This window comes from Rhinopithecus bieti, unplaced genomic scaffold, assembly GCF_001698545.2.
Source record: "Rhinopithecus bieti isolate Rb0 unplaced genomic scaffold, ASM169854v2 scaffold_67983, whole genome shotgun sequence".
NCBI lineage: Eukaryota > Metazoa > Chordata > Mammalia > Primates > Cercopithecidae > Rhinopithecus > Rhinopithecus bieti.
The window spans coordinates 202,119-224,195 of record NW_016825868.1 but is presented as its reverse complement, the minus strand read 5'-3'; positions in this window follow the sequence as shown (position 1 = coordinate 224,195).

Genomic DNA, 22,077 nt, shown 5'->3' with positions numbered 1-22,077 from the left:
ATTTTTAGTAGAGATGGGATTTCACCATGTTAGCCAGGCTAGTCTTGAACTCCTGACCTCAAGAGATCTGCCCTCTTTGGCCTCCCAAAGTGCTGGGGTTTACAGGCTTGAGCCACAGCGCCTGGCCAAAAGATTAATATTCTAAAGGATTTAAATACTAGAATCTGAAAAGCCAAACTGTGAAACCATTGGGAGAAAATAGAGGTTATTATCTATGACGTTGAGGCCAGGGAGCCTTTTTTTTTTTAAAAAAAAAAAAAAAAGGACTCTGTAATTCTACTTCTAGGTATACATCCTATAGAAACTCACAAATAATGCATAAGAAATATTTATATGATATATGTACGTATGTATAACCAGATGCAGTGGCACATGCCTATAATCCCAGCTACTTTGGAGGCTGATATAAGAAGATAACTTGAGCTCGGGAGTTCAAGACCAGCCGGGGAAACATAGCAAGACCCAATCTCTTAAAAAAAAGAAATATATAGACATATATCTGCCTTAAAAACAACCTATTCATCATTGGGGTAATGATGAATAAAATATGATGTATTCAAATGATAGAATAATATATAGCACTTAAAACAGTGACCCAGATCTATATTGTGTAACATGGATAGTTAAAACAATGTTGAGTGAAAAAAATCAAAATACAAATGAAACATTGTATAATAATGTTTATGTAAATTGGAATGAAATCATTTATAAAGAACAACTGTTTCTATTATTGAAAAGTGTATGTTAAACTATTTAAAATAGAATAGAAGGATACATACCCAATTACTGATAGCATTGTCTCTGGAGATTGAATTTGAGGCTGTTGATTAAAAGGAGACTTGAGCTTTGCTTGTAATTTTTATGCCTTAAAAAAGACTGGTAGCATATAAAATAAATCTTAAAAGCTAATGATACACAATGATAATATGAATGTTTACTTGTAAGAGTGTTTTTCTAGTTCTTTCTCAGAACAGGCCAAGGGAAGCCTGTGCCCATAGAAGGAAATGTTATAATGGATTCATATGCCCTATCAGATGCTCAACCATTTTATGAAAAGTATCTCTAGAAAATTAGCAATTAGAATATTCCTGTTTATTATATAATGTGAAATTAGCACATTTTAGCAACTTGATGATGCTGTTTTTTTATATTTTAACACTTCTGAAATTGGACTCCTTTCAACTGATGATATCTTAGATTCAAGTAAATAATTATTAAAACTTTGAAAATCAGATGGCAGTATAACAAATGAAATGTGTTTTTATTTACTAGCTCAGGGCATCATGGTCTACTACTCATGGTGCCTGTCCTCTCAGTGTAGCCAGTATTATTAGACAGCAAATGTATCACGTTCATAGCTAACTAATTACTGATATATTTAGTCATTGTGGAGAGATTAAGATTTTTACTGAGAAAGTGACTTTGCAATATTTGTTTTCTTGCCCTGTAATTTTCCATACAACCAGCATAGGTATTAATATCATTGTTAATTATAACAGTATTTTGAAATGAGAAATCATTTATTTCCTGAGGTGGCCATAAGCAATTGTGTAAAAGTGTGTTGGTCTTAACCTAGAGACCATTTTATTCTTTTTACAACTCCTGACTTACACAGCCCATCCAGTTTTGGTTGGAAATGGTGGTGAACTCAGATCCTGAACACTAATAATAAAGTTCCTCTTGAAGAGTCTCATTCTTTGTAACTACATGAACCAACCCTTACAGAGGTGATGTTTTTATTATGCCATCTCTACAATATTATTTGATATACAATACAGAAAGCTGCTAATGCCTTTTTAAAAAGGAGATAGGGCCAGACACAGTAGCTCAAGCTTGTAAACCCAGCCCTTTGGGAGGCCGAGGTGGGTGGATCACCTGAGGTCAGGAATTCAAGACCAGCCTGGCCAACAGGATGAAACCCAAACTCTACTAAAAATACAAAAATTAGCCAGGCATGGTGGCGGGCACCTGTAATCCCACCTACTCAGGAGACTGAGGCAGGAGAATCGCTTGAACCCGGGAGGCAGAGGTTGCAGTGAGCCAAGATCGTGCCACTGCACTCCAGCCTGGGTGACAGAGTAAGACCCTTTCTCAAAAAAATAAAAAATAAAAATAAATAAAAAGGAGATAGGCTGGGTGTGGTGGCTCATGCCTGTAATCCCCAGCATTTTGGGAGGCCTAGGCAGGCAGATTACCTGAGGTCAGGAGTTCGAGACCAGCCTGGCCAATATGGTGAAACCCCACCTCTACTAAAGATACAAAAATTAGCCGGGCGTGGTGGTGCGTGCCTATAATCCCAGCTACTTAGGAGGCTGAGGCAGGAGAATCACTTGAACCTAGGGGGTTGGAGGTTGCAGTGAGCCAAGATCGCGCCAGTGCACTTCAGCCTGGGCAACACAGCAAGACTCTGCCTCAAAAGAATAAAATAATAAAAGGAGATAAAAAATAGGGGTGTTTGTGAAAAGGGATCTTTAGCTTTTATGATTGAACATGAACTACATTTGTTTGAAGTTAATTTCCCAAAAGTAAATCTCAAACTAAAGTTGTGAGGTACAACCATGACTATCAGTTTTGATTGTTATTAGGTATTTTTGAAGACCGATGGTGACTTAACAGCAGGGACTGACTTTAGTGAAAACAATTACAACTTACTAAAACTGAAATATCTAAATGAGTAATATCATTTCATAGTCCCTTCTTCAGTAAGTTTTATACTAAATGCAGTTTTGCCAGCATACCCAGTATTTATGTGTAAACTGTTTTTTTTTTGTTTTTTTTTTGGAGACAAAGTCTTTGGCTCTGTCACCCAGGCTGGAGCAGCGTGGCGTGATTCTCAGCTGCACTGCAATCTCTGTTCCCTGGGTTCAAATGGATTCTCCTGCCTTAGCCTTCTGAGCAGCTGGAACCACGAGGCACGCGGCACCATGCCTAATTTTTTTTTTTTTTTTTTTTTTTGGTATTTTCTCTAAGCTGGAGCTCGGGTTCATCCCTGTTTGGCCAGGCTCGCCTATGCGCCACAAAAGACCACAACAACAGATCCCAACGAAGAGAAAACGCGGAAACAACCCCCAAAGAAGCCCGAACGAAACTGCGCCGAACCCGAGTACTGTGCATCCCCGCCGCCTAGTAACCCCCCCGAATGACCACCCGAAACCGGCAAAAAAAACTCGCACTGGAGAGCGCGAATCGCGAAAAGGCCCGTGACGAAGCCCACAACGAAGTCGGTGGGCAAGCACGCCCACACCAGTCTCGAACTCTGGACCTCAGGTGATCCGCCCCTCTGCCTCTCAAAGTGCTGGGATTACAGGCGTTGAGCCACTGCGCAGCCTGTAAACTTTTTTTTTTTTTTTTTTTTTTTTGGAGAGGGAGTCTCCCTCTGTCGCCCAGGCTGGATTGCAGTGGTATGATCTCAGCTCACTGCAGCCTCCACCTCCTGGGCTCAAGCGATTCTCCTGCCTCAGTCTCCTGAATAGCTGGGACTACAGGTGCCTGCCCGGCTAATTTTTGTATTTTAGTAGAGACAGGGTTTCATTATGTGGGTCAAGCTGGTCTGTGAGCCACCATGCCCAGCCTGTAAACCTTTTTTCAAAAAATAGTTTTCACATTTCATGTATCCACACAAGTAATCCTGTATAAGTATTGGTGAGACATTTTTCTTTTTTTGGTCTAAACAGTTGTTTTCTTTGTGATTTTCTTTTAATTTTGTTTTGTTTTGGCCTGTACTTTATATGCCTTAAATCCTCTGCCCCTTTCTTTACATAGCTTTGGAGTCAACAGAGAAATGTAAAATTCCACTTAAGGCCCATAAGGACAACCTTAGATTTCTCTTTTGGCCTCTCTCACCCCAGTAAGACTGGCTGAGCCTATCAGGTGAGGTAAAGTGCCTCAGAATAGGTCTAAAAGGGTGTTTTACTGACCTTGTGTCAGCAAGCAGATGATCTGGTCTTTGTAAATTCATTTTTTCCTTCTGTCCTAAGGGGTAGAAATAATAAGATAGATATAAGTGACTGAGATAAACATTGAAAAAAATCATTAATCAAATCATGGTGAATTCTTCTTTACCTGAACACACTTGAGTTACTGCCTAGAGAGTTTCTATTCTAGAGTTCAGACTTCATAAGAGGTCCAGTTCCTGTGAATGGCCTCAAAACACACAGAATAAAATATACTAATAGTGGCTTGGATTAGACACAGCAGTAGAAATTGGTAGATTTCAGATACATTTTGGAGGTGATTCAACATAATGAGTTCATATGAAAAATGAGTAAAGAGAGAAAGGATAACTCCTATGTTTTAATGGAAAGAAACTGGCCGAACGGTGGACCATTTGATAAAAATACAGCAGGTTGGGGAGAAATATTTTAGGGTAGAGGTTGGGGTGGAATCAAGATGTGTGATGGACTTTCTTTTCAGCTGTTTCCCAGAAGCAGGCTTTGAGATGAGGATTCCTATGCAAGTGATTTATTAAGGAAGTGCTTTCAGTAAGAGGGGTAAGAGAATGGAGGAAGCAGAATAAGAAAGAGAAGTAAGTCAAGGGTATGATCGCAGGCACAGTCCTGCCACGGATGATTTCATCCTGATCCCTGTGGGAACTCGAGTGTAAGCTATGCCTCAGACTTCAAGATTCCACCTTCAGGACTGAGGCACTTGTGCTGCCAACTTCTGAGAATCTTGGCTGCTGACAACTCACAGCTAAATTCCTCTAAGGAATTGCTGTTGGATGAAAGGAGCTGCCTTATGCAAAGTTACACTGTCTCCCTGCAGGCAGTTTGGCCCACGTTGCCTCAGTTTAGAGCAACTCTGAAGAGCAGTCACAGCTCTAGAGCTCCCCAGGGAACAAATTTCAACTGCATCAGTTTATCTTTCCATCCAATTCTGCTTTATTCATTTCCTTACTGCTGATGTTCCCAAGAGCTCTCCCCAATAAACTCTACCATAGATTTCCATCTCAGATTCTCTTTTCCTGGGAAACTGACTTAAAACAGTAGGCATTTTGCAACAGTAGTCCTCAAATTGAAATTTAAAAAAAATTTTTTTTTTTTTTTGAGACAGGGTCTCACTCTGCTGCCCAGGCTGGAGTATGTGATGCAGTCTTGGCTCACTGAAACCTCTGCCTCCCAGGTGCAAGCAATTCTCATGCCTCAGCCTTCTGAGTAGCTGAGATTACAGGTGTGCACCACCATGCTCAGATAAATTTTTGTATTTTTAGTAGAGATGGGGTTTCACTATGTTGGCTAGGTTGGTCTTGAACTCTTGGCCTCAAGTGATCTGCCCACCTCGGTCTCCCAAAGTACTGGGATTACAGGTGTGTGCCATAGCACCCAACCAAAAACCATTTTTGATTCATTTGAAACTAATAAACTCATTACATGTTAATATAAATAATAAATTTTATGAAATTATTTTATGAAAATATTTCCAAAACTAAAAAAAAAGCATCAATTGTTACACAATTTTCAAATACTTTAAATTACTTAAAAACAGACAGCTGGGTTCTCATACCTGCTTCTACATTCAGTCACATGTCATGTAGACTGGTAAACTTCATTCTATACTCATGAGCAAATGAGATTAAAAGAAGGAAAAATATGGAAATAGTTTCAATCTCAAGGCTCCCTAGTGATTTCCAGACTGTTCTTTTTTTTTTTTTTTAATGGAGTCTTGCTCTCTCGTCCAGGCTGGAGTGTAGTGGTGCAATCTCAGCTCACTGCAGTCTCCGCCTCCCGGGTTAAGGGATTCTCCCTGCCTCAGCCTCCCAAGTAACTGGGATTACAGGCTCCTGCCACCATGCCTGGCTAACTTTTGTATTTTTAGTGAAGATGGGGTTTTGCCATGTTGGCCAAGCTGGTCTTGAACTCCTGACCTCAGGTGATCCGCCTCGGCCTCCCAAAGTGCTGAGATTACAGGCATAAGCCACCACGCCCGGCCCCAGACTGTTCTTTAACTGCTATTTTGACATTTGGCGAGGTTTCTTCAAAAACTTGATGTCGTGGGCTAAAGAGGTGTATAGATAGGAGGCCAAGGGGAAGCATTGGCATGCTGTCCATAAGTGGTCTCAGATGGAGGACTTGCGGAAAAAGGAAGATGGATAAGGAAAATGTTAAATATGTGGGTAAATAGAAACAAATATTGGCAGTGGAAAAGAAGAGCAAAATTGATTTATAAGGTTTTCAAAGGCTGTGAAAATACTGGAAAATAATGGTATATAATTCAGTGGATTGGAGTGGGTTTGATTTAAAGTATTTCAATTCTCTTTACTATTAAATATAAAGCTAATTTTTTAAGATTCAGATTTTGAAGGATTGTAAGAGACCCAAAAGATTGCCTTATTGAGTTGAGGAAGTTCCCTTCTATTCCTAAGTTTCTGACTGTTTTATTGTGATTGGGTGTTGGATTTTGTCAAATGATTTTTCTGCATCTATTGACATGATTATATGATTTTTCTCCTTTAGCCTCTTGATGTTATGAATGACATTAATAGATTTTCAAACGTTGAATCAATCTTGCATTTCTGGGATAAATCCCACTTGATTGTGGTGTATAATTCTTTTTATATGTTACTGGATTTGATTTGCTAATATTGAGCATTTTTGCATCTGTATTCATGAGAGATATTGTTCTGTAGTTTTCTTTTCTTGTAGTATGTTTCTCCTGGTTTTGGTATTAGGATAATGCTGGCCTCATAGACTGAGTTAGGAAATACTTCTTTTTTCTAGAAGACAGTGTAGAGGATTGATAAAATTTCTTTCTTATATGTTTGGGAGCATTAATCAGTAAACCCTTCTGGGCCTGATGCTTTCTATTTTGGAAGGTTAATAGTTATTGATTCCATTTATTTAATAGATACAGGGCTGTTTGGATTGTCTATTCCTGGTGAGTTTTGACAGATTGTGTCTTTCAAGGAATTATTCTGTTTCATATAGATTATCAAATTTATTGTCATAATATGCTTTATACTCTTTTATTCTTGTTCATAATGTTCTTTTTTTTTCTTTTTTCTTTTTTTTTCTTTTGAGACAGGGTCTCTCTTTCACCCAGGCTGAAGTGCAGTGGCACAATCTTGGCTCACTGCAAACCTCCACCTCCTGGGTTCAAGCAATTCTTTAGTGCCTCAGCCTCCTCGAAAGTGCTGGGATTACAGGCGTGAGCTACCACGCCCAGCCAGGTGGAGTCTTTATATTTTCCTAGATATAGGATTATATCATCAACAAAAAGGCACAGTTTGACTTGCTATTTTCCAATTTGGATACCTTTTATTTCTTTCTCTTGCCTGATTGGTCTGGCTAGGATTTCCAGTACTATGTTGAGTAGGAGTGGTGAAAGTGGGCATTGTTCCAATTCTTAGTGGAAATGCTTTCAGCTTTTCCCTGTTCACTATGGTGTCAGCTGTGGGTTTGTTATATATAACCTTTTTTTTTTTTTTTTTTTTTTTTTGAGACGGAGTCTTGCTCTGCCACCCAGGCTGGAGTGCAGTGGCCGGATCTCAGCTCACTGCAAGCTCCGCCTCCCGGGTTTACGCCATTCTCCTGCCTCAGCCTCCCAAGTAGCTGGGACTACAGGCGCCCGCCTCGTCGCCCGGCTAGTTTTTTGTATTTTTAAGTAGAGACAGGGTTTCACCGTATTAGCCAGGATGGTCTCGATCTCCTGACCTCGTGATCCGCCCGTCTCGGCCTCCCAAAGTGCTGGGATTACAGGCTTGAGCCACCGCGCCCGGCCGCATATAACCTTTATTATTCTGAGGTATGTACCTTCTGTGCCTAGCTTGTTGAAGTTTTTATTGTGAAAGCATGTTGAATTTTATCAGATGCTTTTTCTGCATCTATTGAGATGATCATATGGTTTTTGTCCTTTGTTCCGATGTGATGTATCATGTTAACTGATTTGCATACATTGACCCATCTTTGCATCTGTGGTATAAATCTCACTTGATTGCGGTGTATTATCATTTTGCTGTGCTATCGGATTTGGTTTGTTAGTGCTTTGTTGAGGATTTTTGCATCTACTTTTGGTCAGATATCGGCCTTTAGTTTTCTTTTGATGTTGTGTCCTTCCCTGGTTTTGGTAACAGGATGATCCTGGCCTTGTAGAATGAGTTGGGGAGAATTCTCTCCTCTTTGATTTTTTGGAATAGTTTCAGGAGAATTGTATTAGTTCTTCTTCATATGGTATAATTTGGCTGTGATTCCAAGTGGCCCTGGGCTTTTCTTGGTTGGGAGACTTTTTATTACTGATTTAATCTCACTACTTCTTAGTGGTCTGTTCAGATTTTATATTTCCTCCCCATTCAGTGTTGGTAAATTTTATATTTTCAGGAATATATCTGTTTTCCCTAGGTTTTCTAGTTCGTCAGCATAGTGTTGCTTATAAGTCTCTGACGCTCTTTGGTATTTCTGTAGTATCAGTTGTAGTGTCTCCTTCTTCATTTCTTTTTTTTAATTTTTTTTTTTTGAGACGGAGTCTCGCTCTGTCGCCCAGGCTGGAGTGCAGTGGCCAGATCTCAGCTCACTGCAAGCTCCGCCTCCCAGGTTCCTGCCATTCTCCTGCCTCAGCCTCCCGAGTAGCTGGGACTACAGGCGCCCGCCACCTCGCCTGGCTAGTTTTTTGTATTGTTAGTAGAGACGGGGTTTCACCGTGTTAGCCAGGATGGTCTCGATCTCCTGACCTCGTGATCTGCCCGTCTCGGCCTCCCAAAGTGCTGGGATTACAGGCTTGAGCCACCGCGCCCGGCTCTTCATTTCTAATTTTGCTTATTTGGGTCTTGTCTCTTCTTGGTTAGTCTACCTAGTGGTTTACCAATTTGGGTTATCTTTTTGAATAACCAACTTTTCATTTTGTGGATCCTTCATGATGTTTTAGTCTCTATTTCATTTAATTCTGCTCTGATCTTATATTATTTCTTTTCTTTTGCTAATTTGTGGTTTGGCTTGTTCTTGTTTTCTAGTTCTTGAGGTACATTGTTACATTGTTAATTTGTAATTGTTCTACTTTTTTTTTTTTTTGAGACAGTCTCCTTTCTCTGTTGCCCAGGCCAGAGTGCAGGGGTGCCATCTCTGCTCACCGTAACCTCTGTCTCCCAGGTTCAAGCGATTCTCCAGTCTCAGCCTCCCAAGTACCTGGAATTACAGGCATCCACCACCATGCTCAGCTAATTTTGTATTTTTAGTAGAGATGGGGTTTCATCATGTTAGCCAGGCTAGTCTTGAACTCCCGACCTCAGGTGATCTGCCCACCTTGGCCTCCCAAAGTATTGGGATTACAGGCATGAGCCACTGTGCCCAGCCAACTTTTTTGATTACATTCTACGTTTATTGCTAGAAGCTTCCCTCTTAGCGCTACTTTTGCCCTATTTCACAGGTTTGGGAATGTTGTGTTTTCATTTTCGGTTGTTTCAAGAAACTTTTCTTCAGCCTGGCATGGTGGCTCACCATGTAAGAATACAAAAATTCGCCGGGCGTGGTGGCACTTGCCTGTAATCCCAGCTACTCGGGAGGCTGAGGCAGGAGAATTGCTTGAATCTGGGAGGCGGAGGTTGCAGTGAGCCGAGATCGTGCCATTGCACCCCAACCTGGGAAAAAAAAGTGAAACTCCATTCCAAAAAAAAAAAAAAAGAAAAGAAAATTTTTTCGATTTTCGTTTTGGTTGTGATCTTTAGTGGTTATTCAGGAGTATGATATTTAATTTCCATTTATTGGTATAGTTTCCAGAGTTCCTCTTGGTGTTGATCTCTAGTTTTATTCCATTGTGGTCTAAGATACTTGCTAAGATTTCAGCTTTTTAAAACTTGTTGAGACTTTTTTTGTGGCCTACTCAATGCCTGTTATGGAGATTGTTCCATGTACTGATGAAAATAATGTATAGTCTACATCTGTTGGGTGAAAGGTTCTGTGAATATCTGTTAGGTGCATTTGGTCTAAAGTCTAATTAAAATCTAATTTTTAAAAACTGTCTAATTTTTTAAAACTAATGCTGAGAATGGGATGTTGAAATCCCTCATTATTATTGTATTGCAGTCTCTCTCTTGAGATCTAGTAATACTTGCTTTATGAATCTGGGTACTTCAGTGTTGGCTGCATATATATTTAGAATTATTATATCCACTGCTGGTTTAATCACTTTACGGTTATATAATGACCTTCTTTGTCTTTTTTTTTTTTTTTTTTTACTCTTTTTGACTTAAAATCTCTTTAATCTGTTAGAAGTATAGCTATTCCTGCTCACTTTTGGTTTCTATTTTCATGGAATATCTTTTTGCATCCTTTTACTTCCAGTCTATATGTGTCATTACCAGTAAGGTGAGTTTCTTATAAGTAGGATATTTTGGGATCATTTTTGTTTTAAATCCATTCAGCCATTCTCTATTTTTTAAGTGGGGAATTTAATCTATGTATGTTCAAAGTTGTTATTATTATTATTATTATTATTTTGAGATAAAGTCTCACTCTGTTGCCCAGGCTGGAGTGCAATGGCGCTCACAGCAACCCCTGCCTCCTCGGTTCAAGCTATTCTGCCTCAGCCTCCCTAGTAGCTGGGATTATAGGCATGTCCCAGCACGCCTGGGTATTTTTGTATTTTTAGTAGAGATGGGGTTTTGCCATGTTGGCCAGGCTGGTCTCAAACTCCTGACTTCAGGTGATCCACCCGCCTTGGCCTCCCAAAGTGCTGGGATTACAGATGTGATCCACCGACCTGGCTCACGGTTATTATTGACATATTAAGTTTTGTCTCTATCATATTGTTAATTGGTTTGGGTGTTGGGTTGTTTTTTTTTTTTTGACCTCCTGGGGTCAAGCAGTCCTCCCACCTGAGCCCCACAAGTAGCCCCCCATGCACCACCATGCCTGGCTAATTTTTTTTATTTTTATAGAGATGGAGTCTCACTATGTTGCCCAGGCTAGTCTTGAACTCCTGGGCTCTAATGATCTTCCTCTCTCCAGCTCCAAAGTGCTGGGATTACAGATTTAAACCACCATGCCCAGCCTTTTTTATTGTATTATGTTTTTTGGGTTTTTTTTTACTTGTTTTCTTATGGTCACTACGGCTTGGTAGACTTCTGTAGTAGTACCATGTGAGTCCTTTCTCTTTCTTCTTTATGTGTTTACTTTACCAGTGAGTTTTATAGTTTCACTTATTTTCATGATGGTAAATGTTACAGTGTTATTTTTTTTGCTTCCAGGTTTAAGACCCCCTTGATCTTTTCTTTCTTTCTTTCTTTCTTTTTTTTTTTTTTTTTTCTTTTCTGAGACAGTTTCACTCTGCCACCCAGGCTGGAATGTAGTGGTGCAATCTCGGATCATGCAACCTCCACCTCCCAGGTTCGAGTGATTCCCGTGCCTCAACCTCCCAAGTAGCTGGGATTACAGGCATGCTCCACCACACATGGCTAATTTTTGTATTTTTAGTAGACACAGGCTTTTACCATATTGGCCAGGCTATTCTCAAACTCCTGACCTCAAGTGATCCACCCGCCTTGACCTCCCATAGTGCTGAGATAACAGGAGTAAGCCACCATACCCAGCCTTCAGCTTTTCGTGTAAGGCCAGTCTAGTGGTAACAAATTTCCTTAGCATTTGCTTGTCTAGAAAGGACTATTTCTCCTTCATTTATGAAGGATAATTTTGCTGGACGTAGCATTCTTGGCTAGTTTTATTTATTTATTTATTTTTAGCACTTTAAATATATCATCCCATTTTCTTTTGAAATGTAAGGTTTCTGCTTAGAAATCCTCTGTTAGTCTTATGGGGTTTCTTTTACAGGTGACTAGATGCTTTTTTTTCTTTTAAGGATTCACTCTTTATCTTTGTTTGACTTGAAACAATGTGAATATAATTGTGCCATGGAGAAAAACTTTTTGCATTTTATCTCCTTGCGTATTTTGAGCCTTCTGTATCTGGATGTCTGAATCTGTTAGGCTTTGGAAGTTTTCATCCATAATTGTATTAACTAGGTTTTCATTGCTAAATAATGGTACCACAATCACCTGTTAATGAATAATTGGGTTGTTTCCAGTTTGGGGCTATCAAAATAAGGCTACCATGAACATTTGTGTAAAAATTCTTTGTATAGATGTATGTTTTCATTTCTCTTGGATAAATACCAAGGATTGGATTGGCTAGGTAGTATAGGAGATAGGAATTTTATGAAAATTCTTAATTTCAGACCTGTCAATTCAGTCTCAGTAGCTTCATTTTTCTTAGCTTGATAAATGATGGAAATATTAACCCAGTGGCAATTTTATGTACGAACACTGATGAATGTCAGCTGCACTAGGCTTTGGGCAGAGTGCCAAAGCAAATGGCAAAGCAAAGCCTCAACAGCTGCTCCAGGGGCATAGTTAATGACCGTGTCCTAAAGACATTTCAGTGTTAACATATAACCAGCTGCTGTTTCTCCTGTAACTAAATTTAACAACTGACAGCAACATGAACAGCATTTTATGAGATACTCCCAATACTGTCTCTATTAAATGAGTTTGGTAGAGGGCTATGCTATGACTGGTGCCCTATTTCAGAGTTGTTTTTTTAACATTGGTAATACCTTTTCATGCATTACAAAGGCCCAAGTTGGCCGGGCACAGTGGCTCACAGCTGTAATCCCAGCACTTTGGGAGGCTGAGGCAGGCAGATCATGAGGTCAAGAGATCGAGACCATCCTAGCCAACATGGTGAAACCCCATCTCTACTAAAAATACAAAAATTAGCTGGGCGTGATGGTGGGCACCTGTAGTCCCAGCTACTCAGGAGGCTGAGGCAGAAGAACCGCTTGAACCTGGGAGGTGGAGGTTGCAGTGAGCTGAGATTGCACCACTGCACTCCAGCCTGGCAACAGAGCGAGACTCAGTCTCAAAAAAGAAAGAAAGAAAGAAAGAAAGAGAGAGAGAGGGAGGGAGGGAGGGAGGGAGAGAGAGAGAGGAGAGAGAGAGAGAGAGAGAGAGAGAGAGAGAGAGAGAGAAAGAAAGAAAAGAAAGAAAGAAAGAAAGAAAGAAGAAAAAAGGAAAGAAAGAAAGAAAGAAGAAAGAAGCAAAGAAGAAAGAAAGAAAGAAAAAGAAAGAAAGAAAGAAAGGCCCCAAGTCATATAAACATTGTAGATTCGCTTCTGAAACCTTTGTGAAATATTACTTTCTTGTTACCGTAGTGGACAGTACTTGTAAGATCTCCTGTGTCCAGAAACCCAAGCTTGATTTCTGCTGTTTCTGGATATCCCTTAAAGAAACAGATCGGAGGCAGAGAATAACCTATTAAGTGTTCCTCTGAAATATAGGACTGAGCCTATCGATCTTTAAAGCAGAATAATGGAGGTGAGCCAGGCCATGTGGCTTATGCTGTAATCCCAGCACTTGGGAAGCGAGGATGGAAGATTGCTTGAGCCCAGGAGTTCAAGACCAGCCTGGGCACATAGTGAGACCCTGTGTCTACAAAAAATTTAAAAAATTTTTTGGCGGAGGCCGGCGCGGTGGGCCCAAGCCTGTAAGTCCCAGCACTTTGGGAGGCCGAGACGGCGGATCACGAGGTCAGAGTACGAGATCATCCTGGCAATACACAGTGGAAACCCCGTCACTACTAAGAAAAAAAATACAAAAAACTAGCCGGGTGAGGTGCGGGCCGCCTGTAGCCCAGCACCGGGGAGGACTGAGGCAGGAGAATGGCGTGAACCTGGAGGCGGAGCTTACAGGAGCGAGATCTGGCCACTGCAACTCCAGCCTGGGCGACCAGAGCGAGACCCGTTCTCAAAAAAAAAAAAAAAAAAAAAAAAAAAAAAAAAAAAAAAAAAAAAATTTTGGTGGATGTTGTTGGACACACACTTGTAGTCCCAGCTTACATTGGAGGCTGAGTGTGGGAAAGATCCGTTGACCCCGGGAGTTGGGGCCTGCAATTGAGCCATGATTACCACTCCAGCCTGGCAACAGAGTGAGACCTTATCTCTTTTTTGTTTTTTTTTTTGAACGGGGCTGGCCTCTGTCGCCCAGGCTGGAGTGCAGTGGCCCGGATCTGCAGCTCAACTGCAAGCTCCGCCTCCCGGGTTCCCACCATTCTCCTGCCCTCAGCCTCCCGGCGTAGCTGGGACACAGGCGCCCGCCACCTCACCCGGCTAGTTTTTTTGTATTTTGTTAGTAGAGACGGTTTCACCATATTAGCCAGGATGGTCCTCGATCCCGAACCCTCGTGATCCGCCCGTCCTCGGCCTCCCAAAAGTGCTGGGATTACAGGCTTGAGCCACCGCGCCCGGCCAGACCTTATCTCTTATAAACAAACAAACAAACAAAATAATGAAATGAAAGTAGATACAAAAGGTGGTGGAGCTTGTAGCAGATGACAACTATGTCCCCTGAGGTGACTGATACCTCCAGTGTTAGAGGTGGAAGAGCATCACCTCTAAATAAAAAATTACCTTCTGTGCTCCTCCTAGTTGGGACAATGGCCTTTAGTCTTTGGGGACAAGGAAGTGCTATAGGAGGGGCTTGTATCTATACAAAGACTTGTACAACTGGGCTTGAAATTTTCATTAAGGACATAAATGTTATCCTACTTTCTTGGGAATCTTTGATTATTGCTATGGTTTCAATATTTGTCCCGTCCAAAATTCATGTTGAAATTTAGTTGCCATTATAACAGTGTTAACAGGTGGAACCTTTACAAGGGGATTAACTCGTGAGAGCTCCACACTCATGGGTGTGATTAATGCTGTTATAAAAGGACAAGTTGGACATCCTTTTATCTCTTTGCCTGTCTGCCTTCCATTTGAGGACAACCATGTGTCATAAATCTGGCCAGTGAGATATAAGCAAAAATATTTGGGGGTAATGGGTATTTGAAAGCATTTTCTTCCTTAATAAAAGGGACATAATCAGCCAGCACAGTCATTTCCCTTAATTTTTGTCAACAGCAGAGACCAGCATTGAGTCCCTGATATAGCAGCATTCCCTTTTGGAACCAACCAGCCACCTGGTAGAAGGCTGATTACATTGGGCCTGTTCTGTCATGGATGAGACAGAGATTCATTCTTATAAGTATGGACAGATATTCTGGATATGGACTTTATTTTCTTGCCCATAATGCTGCTGCCAGCATCACAACCGTGGACTTACAGAATGCTTTCTCCACCATTATGGCATCCCCCCAGTTTTGTGTGTGATTAAGGACTTTTTTTTTTTTTTAAGACAGAGTCTTGCTCTGTCACCCAGGCTGGAGTGCAATGATGTGATCTCGACTGACTGCAACCTCTGCCTCCCGGTTCAAGTGATTCTCCTGCCTCAGCCTCCCAAGTAGCTGGAATTACAGGTGCACGTGGCCACACCAAGCTAATTTTTGTATTTTTAGTAGAGACAGGGTTTCACCACGTTGGCCAGGGTGGTCTCGAACTCCTGACCTCAGGTGATCCTCCCACCTTGGCCTCCCAAAGTGCTGGGATTATAGGCATAAGCCACAGCACCCAGCTGGATTACAGGATATAAGGTTAATATTTAAAAATCAGGCCACATGCGGTGGGTCCTCAGACGGATCACCTGAGGTCAGGAGTTCAAGACCAGCCTGGCCAACATGTTGAAATCCTGTCTCTACTAAAAAATATAAAAATTAGTTGGAAGTGGTGGTTCATGCCTGTAATCCCAGCTACTCAGGTAGCTGAGACACGAGAATCACTTAAACTGGGGAGTTAGAGGTTGTGGTGAGCTGAGATTGCACCACTGCCTTCCAGCCTGGGCAACAGAGACTCTGTTTCAAAAAGAGAAAAAGAGGCTGGGTGCGGTGGCTCAAGCCTGTAATCCCAGCACTTTGGGAGGCCGAGACGGGCGGATCACGAGGTCAGGAGTTCGAGACCATCCTGGCTAACACGGTGAAACCCCGTCTCTACTAAAAAATACAAAAAAAAAAAGCTAGCCGGGTGAGGTGGCTGGCACCTGTAGTCCCAGCTACTCCGGAGGCTGAGGCAGGAGAATGGCGTAAAACCCGGGAGGCGGAGCTTGCAGTGAGCTGAGATCTGGCCACTGCACTCTAGCCCGGGCGACAGAGCGAGACTCCGTCTCAAAAAAAAAAAAAAAGAGAAAAAGAAATGGGGTCTTGCTTTGTTTCCCAGGCTGGTCTCCAACTCCTGGCCTCAAACGATCTTCCTGTCTTGGCCTCCCAAAGTGTTGGGATTACAGTTGTGAGCCATCATGCCCAGCCCGTCTTCTCATTTGGATAGCTGTACCTTGCTAGGTAGAAATAGAGTTGTTTCATTGTTGTAAAGGAGCTCAAGATGTGTATAAAAAAGTGTGTAGAAACTTAGTACCCAAAGGGTTAGACTATGTCAGTTATCAGTGTATTGCCTCTCAGCTCCCAATTAACCTTTTCAATACCGGTCTGTGAAAGTGGACAACTTGAAGCATTTCTCCTTTACAGTGAGTATGATATTAAGCTTTGTCAGTAGAGGATGTGGACATCGAAGAGGGACGTTGAAGGAGGAAGGGGTCTTTCTGGCTCAGGTTGCAGCATTTTGCTTTTCCTTGCTCCTCCTTCATGGTCCTATCAGTGGGAGGTGTGTATGTGAGAATATTCAGTGATGCTCAGTGCCAGCTGTGCTCCAGAGCATGCAGTCTCTTGGAGATCGTGCATATCTGGCCTGGGCCTGGCAGACTACCTTGCAGAGGCCCTTCTCATGAGAGATCATGTGCTCCAGACTTCATGCTCACAGTGGCACCCAAACTCCTCTGCATCCTGGCTATCAGCCATAGCTGGCTTGTGCAATGGAGAGTAATTTCCTGTACCCATCCTGATGTGAATGCCACGCATCTCAGGCCTAAGGCCTACAGTGATCTTGACTGACTGCAACCTCTGCCTCCCGGTTCAAGTGATTCTCCTGCCTCAGCCTCCCAAGTAGCTGGAAATTACAGGTGTGTGTGGCCACACTGAGCTAATTTTTGTATTTTTAGTAGAGACGGGGTTTCACCACGTTGGCCAGGGTGGTCTCGAACTCCTGACCTCCAACTATCTTTGAGTACCTGGCAACATAGCAAACTTCTCCAGCATCACAGTGAGCTACAACCACATCTTCAGTGAGGTTTGAAACTCACCCTTGGGAAAGACCTCCTTCCAAGTATGTTCTCTCTTGGGTACTCTTCCCTCAGCTCCAAAGGGCCTTTTAGAGGTCTCCTCATGCCCCTATAGTTTCTGTCCTATCATGCTTAATAATTCTTTATATTATATTATAATTCTGTTTAAATTCCTTTGGCCGGGCGCAGTGACTCACACCTGTAATCCCAACACTTTGGGAAGCCGAGGTAGGTGGATCACCTGAGGTCAGGAGTTCGAGACCAGCCTGACCAACATGGTGAGACTCCGTCTCTACTTAAAGTACAAAAGTTAGCTGGGCATGGTGGCACGTGCCTGTCATCCCAGCTACTTGGGAGGCTGAGGCACGAGAATCACTTAAACCCGAGAGGCAGAGATTACAGTGAGCTGAAATAGCACCCCTGTACTCCAGCCTAGGCGACAGAGGAATACTCCATCTCAAAAAAAAAAAAAAGAAAATTTCTTTGTGGTTTCTGTTTCCTGACTGTATCCAGACTGATACAAACTGACTATAGAAGCTGGCTGCTGATACAAAACATTTCTCATCCATTTCTGGCAAAAGCCCACCATCATTCATAAAGAACTTCACACAAGATTTCCATGATACCCAACTCCTTAAAGTCTCATAAGGCAGGACAGTTTGCCATCAAGCAAAAGCATAATGAGTTGTTTCACCACAGTGGTCCTGTCTCCATGGCAGATCATGATGTCCACAATAAAGAATCCCATCTTTCTCTCCAAGATAGGTGTTTTTGCCCCATTAGTGCTTGGAATAGAACACTGGGCATGATGGAGAATCTCAACAACATGAAAATGCATATCTGTTAACAGTGGTGTTGTATTTTCTTGTGGGCTAAATTGAAAACCCAGGAACAAAATAAAAAATTGGTTGTATTTGAAATTATCCCATAAAATATCTAAGATGTCCTACAAAGCATATAATATGGATCAATTATCCAACACTGAAGAATAATATGTATATATGTGTGTCAACTGTACACTATAATATCCACACATAGTAGAAAGTACACATAGAAAATGTAATTTCATTATTAATATTTATATGAAAGAAAAATACAAATTTATATGAAAGAGTAACACATTAATTTACATGAAAATATAACATATACCTTATATTAAATATGCATATGGGTCAGGTGCAGTGACTCACGCCTGTAATCCCAGCACTTTGGGAGGCCGAGGCAGGTAGATCATGAGGTCAGTAGATCGAGACCATCCTGGCCACCATGGTGAAACCCCGTCTCTACTAAAAATACAAAAATTAGCCGGTCGTGGTGGCAGCTGCCTGTAGTCCCAGCTACTTGGGAGGCACAAGAATCGCTTGAACCCAGGAGGCAGAGGTTGCAGTGAGCCGAGATCGTGCCACTGCACTCCAGCGTGGCAACGGAATGAGACTCTGTCTCAAAAAAAAAAAAATATATATATATATATATACACACACACACGCACACACACACACACACATATGCATATGATTGTTAGAAAAAAGGAGATTCATATGGTCTGAAGTTATCATCCCTCAGGTTACTTACCAATTAAAAAGGGGAAAATAACAATGGAGACATGGCCATTACCACCTTAAGCCAAGTGATCAAATTTAGCATTGCTAATAGTGAAATGACCAAATTTCATGTGTCTATTTGTGTGATCTATGTGGTTATCCTGGAGTCACCTATGTAGTATTCTTACTAAATATGTTTAACCTAAATTTTATCACGAGGAAAAACTCAACAAACCCAGAATGTGAGACATTTGGTAGAACAAGTAGACTAGATTCTTAAGAGAAGAATGTGACGCAATAACCTAGATTGTGTCCTGCTTGAAGAAAAATTTATACAAGACATTTTGGGGACATTTAAATATGGATGAATTGTGGAATTATTGTTAATTTCCTTGAGTGTGATCATGGTGTTGTGGTTAGATATCCATGGGATGTCGGCGTGAGACACTGTGTTGTGTGGTGTGTATGATATTGTGTTTAGTGACATGTGTGTGAAACACACTGTTTAGTGATGTATGGTAGGAAAATGCCCTTAGAAGATACACTCAGCTGAGCGCAGTGGCTGGCTGTGGTGACATGCACCTGTAGTTCCAGCTACTCTGCACTCTGATTGAGGTGAGGTGGGAGGATCGCTTGAACCCAGGAGGCAAAGGTTGCAGTGAGCTGAGATCACACCACTGCACTCCAGCCTGGACAACAGAACCAGACCCTGCCTCAAAAAAAAAAAAAAAGAATTGTACTGAAGTATAATGATACTTGAATTTATTTTCAAATGGTAGAGAATCAAAAGTGGCAAATTGTTGACAACTTGTGAATCTAGGGGACAAGCACAAATAAGAGGGTTTTTTTTGTTGTTGTTTTTTTTTTGAGACAGAGGCTTGCTCTGTCACCAGCCTAGAGTGCAGTGGCAGGATCTCGGCTCACTGCAACCTCCGCCTCCTGGGTTCAAGCAATTCTTCTGCCTCAGCCTCCTGAGTAGGTGGGATTACAGGCACGTGCCACCATGCCCGTGTAAGTTTTTGTATTTTTAGTAGAGATGGGGTTTCACTGTGTTAGCCAAGATGGTCTCGATCTCCTGACCTCCTGATGCACCCACCTTGGCCTCCCAAAATGCTGGGATTACAGGCATGAGCCACCGCACCTGGCCCAAATAAGAGTTCTTTGTAGTATTCTTTCAATGCTTCTGGAGATTTGAAACTTTCCAAAATAAACAACTGAAATAAATGTGTCTACAAAGTGGGAAGGCACTGAGCTGATTGGGGACGTACCCAAAGACCCCACTGGAACAGAACTAAAGAATCAGTTCTCTGATTCGTTGCCATAAGAGAGGAAGCTTCAGGAGAAGGAATGCAAAAGTTCTATATCCTAGTTGGAAGAGAGTGAAAGAAAATATCTCAAGTAAGGAAAGACAGACTTATCAAGGATATGGTTTTTTGATCAATGACAGTCATTCCAACCTCTTCCTGCTGAGGGAAGATTTCTTCATCCAGATACTGAGGTCAGAAGTGAGAAATGTAGCCGGGCGAGGTGGCGGGCGCCTGTAGTCCCAGCTACTCGGGAGGCTGAGGCAGGAGAATGGCGTGAACCCGGGAGGCGGAGCTTGCAGTGAGCTGAGATCCGGCCACTGCACTCCAGCCTGGGCGACAGAGCGAGACTCCGTCTCAAAAAAAAAAAAAAAAAAAAAAAAAAAAAAAAAAAAAAAAAGAAGTGAGAAATGAGTCCTGTGGTCTAAAATCCAGGTGTCATAAAACCGTGTTCTTTCTCTAGGTTCTAGGAGAGAATCTATTTCCTTGTCTTTTCCAACTTCTAGAAGCTGCCTGCATTCTTTTGCTTATGGCCCCTTCCTCTGTCTTCAAAGCACATCTTCTTTTTTGTTGTCATGATTTCCTCTCTGACTCCGACCCTCCTGCCTTACTCTTTTAAGGACCCTTGTTGGGCCCATTCAGTAATCCAGGATAATATTCCCATCTCAAGATTCTTTTTTTTTTTTAGATCAAGTCTCAGTCTGCCACCCAGGCTGGAGTGCAGTGGCGTGATCTTGGCTCACTGCAACGTCTGCCTCCCAGGTTCAAGTGATTCTCCTGCCTCAGCCTCCCAAGTACCTGGGACTACAGGCGCGCACCATCATGCCTGGCTAATTTTTGTATTTTTAGTAGAGACTGGGTTTCACCATGTTGTCCAGGCTGATCTCAAACTCCTGACCTCAAGTGATCTGCCCGCCTCGGTCTCCCAAAGTGCTGGGATTATAGGCATGAGCCACAATGCCCAGCCTCCATCACAAGTTTCTTAGTTGAAGCATATCTGCTGCAGAGCCTCTTTTGCCATGTAAGATATATTCACAGGTTCTGGGGATTAGGATTTGAACATCTTGGATCATTATTCTACCACTTCATCTTATTGGCATCATTCATGAATTTCTTTTTCCTCTCAATCCTTTGACATAACTGTATACATTTTATACATTATTGAAATCAGCCTTTTATTTGGAACTTTTGCATCAGTAACCACAAATGATAATACTCTTCTTTTGGCCTGTCTTTATTTCTTTTCTTTCTTTTTTTTTTTTTTAGACAGTCTCGTTCTGTTGCCCAGGCTGGAGTGCAGTGGCGCAATTTTGGCTCACTGCAACCTCTGCCTCCGGGTTCAAGTGATCCTCCAGCCTCAGCCTCCCCAGTAGCTGGAAACACCGGTGTGCACCACCACACCCAGCTAATTTTTGTAGAAAGGGGGTTTTGCCAAGGTTTCCAGGCTGGTCTGAAACTCCGAGCCTCAAGTGATCCTCCCACCTCGGCCTCCCAAACTGCTAAGATTACAGGCATGAGCCACCATGCCCAGCCATGTCTTTAATAAATTTTATGCCACTTAGACAAAAATTCATTGGATAGCATATGTAAATTAGATATAAATAAATAGAATAATAATTATTAGTTCAAAAATTAGCTAAAATTCAGCTACAACCACCTATGGTACCTTTTCAATTGTACATACTTTAAAGTATCTTAAATAAAATAAAGCATTTCATTATGGTTATTATTCTGTTCAGATTTTCTACTTCTTAGTAGAAATCAGTGATTTAAATTTCATTAGAAAATCTTCAATTTCCTTTACCATGGTTATAGAGTTGTACATAACAGCCTAAAAATTCTTTTAAACTCGGGCCCGGGCACAGTGGCTCACTCCTGTAATCCCAGCACTTTGGGAGGCCGAGGCGGGGCAGATCACCTGAGGTCGGGAGTTTGAGACCAGCCTGGCCAACATGATGAAACCTCGTCTCTACTAAAAATACAAAAATCAGTCAGTTGTGGTGGCGGGCACCTGTAATCCCAGTTACTTGGAAAGCTGAAGCAGGAGAATCACTTGAACCCAGGAGGCAGAGGTTGCAGTGAGGTGAGACGGCATCACTGCGCTCCAGCCTGGGCAACAAGAGCAAAACTCCATCTCAAAAAAAAAAAAAATTCTTTTAAACTCTATGGTTTTGTGTGTGTGTGTGTGCATTTCTAATGTTTTTGCTTT